Source organism: Pieris brassicae, unplaced genomic scaffold, assembly GCF_905147105.1.
Source record: "Pieris brassicae unplaced genomic scaffold, ilPieBrab1.1, whole genome shotgun sequence".
Taxonomy (NCBI): Eukaryota; Metazoa; Arthropoda; class Insecta; order Lepidoptera; family Pieridae; genus Pieris; species Pieris brassicae.
The window spans coordinates 10001-12500 of NW_025575876.1; the positions used below are offsets into that span (position 1 = coordinate 10001).

At 46.8% G+C, this 2500-nt stretch overlaps 1 non-coding gene across 1 annotated transcript in view; it reads right to left on the reverse strand.

Moving 5' to 3' along the window:
* The window catches only part of LOC123719098, a 1906-nt gene extending 761 nt beyond the window's left edge, over nt 1–1145 (reverse strand). The window contains exon 1 of the ribosomal RNA XR_006755166.1: nt 1–1145. This exon is cut by the window's left edge and continues 761 nt beyond it. This is a non-coding gene — a ribosomal RNA (small subunit ribosomal RNA).
* Between the last annotated feature and the right edge of the window lie 1355 nt (nt 1146–2500).

Genomic DNA, 2500 nt, shown 5'->3' on the forward strand with positions numbered 1-2500 from the left:
CCCGCCGAGCCATTGTAGTAACGTCGGCGGATCGCTAGATGACATATTTACGGTTAGAACTAGGGCGGTATCTAATCGCCTTCGAACCTCTAACTTTCGTTCTTGATTGATGAAAACACCTTTGGCAAATGCTTTCGCTGATGTTCGTCTTGCGACGATCCAAGAATTTCACCTCTAACGTCGCAATACGAATGCCCCCAGTTATCCCTATTAATCATTACCTCGGAGTTCTGAAAACCAACAAAATAGAACCGAGATCATATTCTATTATTCCATGCACGAAATATTCAAGCGGCATTTTGAGCCCGCTTTGAGCACTCTAATTTGTTCAAAGTAAAATTGTCGGCCCACCTCGACACTCACCGAAGAGCACCGCGATAGGATTTTGATATTGAACCGGCGTTTTACCGCCGGCTCACCGACGATATGCTCCGCAGACGTGTCAGTATCACCGCGGATGCGGTGCACCGACAGCGCGGCGCACAAATGCAACTACGAGCTTTTTAACCGCAACAATTTTAGTATACGCTATTGGAGCTGGAATTACCGCGGCTGCTGGCACCAGACTTGCCCTCCAATTGTTCCTCGTTAAAATATTTAAAGTGTACTCATTCCGATTACGAGGCCTCGTAAGAGTCCCGTATCGTTATTTTTCGTCACTACCTCCCCGTGCCGGGAGTGGGTAATTTGCGCGCCTGCTGCCTTCCTTGGATGTGGTAGCCGTTTCTCAGGCTCCCTCTCCGGAATCGAACCCTGATTCCCCGTTACCCGTGACAACCATGGTAGTCGCAGAAACTACCATCGAAAGTTGATAAGGCAGACATTTGAAAGATGCGTCGCCGGTACTGGACCGTGCGATCGGCAAAAGTTATCCAGATTCATCAAAATTAACGACTTCGGACGCATGGCCCTCCGCCGATTGGTTTTGATCTAATAAAAGCACTCATCCCATCACTGGTCAGAGTTCTGATTGCATGTATTAGCTCTAGAATTACCACAGTTATCCAAGTAACTGAGTAAGATCTAAGGAACCAAAACTGATATATTGAGCCATTCGCGGTATCGCCTTAATACGGCTTGCACTGAGACATGCATGGCTTAATCTTTGAGACAAGCATATAACTACTGGCAGGATCAACCAGGGAGCTGCTTACGCAAACGACACGCCTACACCGCGGTCACGCGGCTTCGGCGAGCCGCTGGCTCGGCGGCGTCGAGGGGCGCGCGCTTGCGCGCGCGCCTTCTCGACACGCGTGAACGTAACGCGTCGAATTTGCACGCGACGCGACGTTCGCGCTTCATATCGATAGACTAACTTTGACCGGTCTACGAGCGGCCGTCCCGTCACGATCTCGCAACGAGGTGATGTACAACGATGCTCGACCACTGTGAGGGACATAAAACTGCAACGAACACGACCCCGCGGGCGGGAATCGATGTTGTGACAATTTGAAAATTGAACATTCATCTAAACGCAACTTCTCAATTTTTATTCAATACGTTATTGTAAACATATTAAAACTCGGCTGGCAATTACATGCGCACACACACGCATGATTCGCACTAGATACGATCAACGCCCGGAGCTTGAGGGATAAATTCCAACACGACGCTGCGCACACCGTTTCGACGATGGGCGCGTGTGCGTCCTCTTTTATACATTCTTTCCATATACGGTCGCCGTGGCGACCGCGCACGTGTCGAACACGCTAGGCGCCCTGCGTTGAGGTGTGCCTAGAAGCGTATTCTTTTAACATCACAGATAACACCGGGGGAGACGGTCCCAAATCTTGGTCGATTGGTAACATCACCATACGGTCTGCGAACGCGGTGCTATAATATAATTTTATATTATATTATATAAAATATGAGGAGGAGTAGTATGTATATTCTTTGTTATTTTGTGTTGACACAAGAGAGATATATAAAATGTACTATACACCACACACACAGAGAGAGAGAGAGCTGGGAAAGATCTCGGCGGTCTCGCATTCGAAATACGAATTTGATATAATTTCCTCCGAAAATCCATACCCATATCTATATCATCCATGCGCGAATATATGTATATAATATTCTCACACTTCGCACAAACACAAAAACAAGAACACATTCTCTCTCGTCCGTCGTTCGTGTCTATTTGAGACGAACGACGCGCGGCAACGAGAACGAGTCGACGCTGTGCGCACGACTGTTTCGCTCCACATCTATACCGAGAGCAATAGTCCGCGTCGGCATTGGAGCGGACGTCGAATGTTTCTCGTAGAGCGAGCGAGAGAGAGACGATTTTTCATTTTATTATGTATGTGTATTGGCGTGCAGTAGTAGCACGTAGTAGTACTAGTAGTAGTAGTAGTAGTAGTAAAAAAATATTATTATTTATTTTATTGACTGATATGATTTTGTTTGTTTTCTTTTTTTTGCATAGACATTTGTATTGATAGATATGTTTCTCGTTGAAGCTCGCAGCACACGCTCAGAGAAATGGCAATGTGGGTTT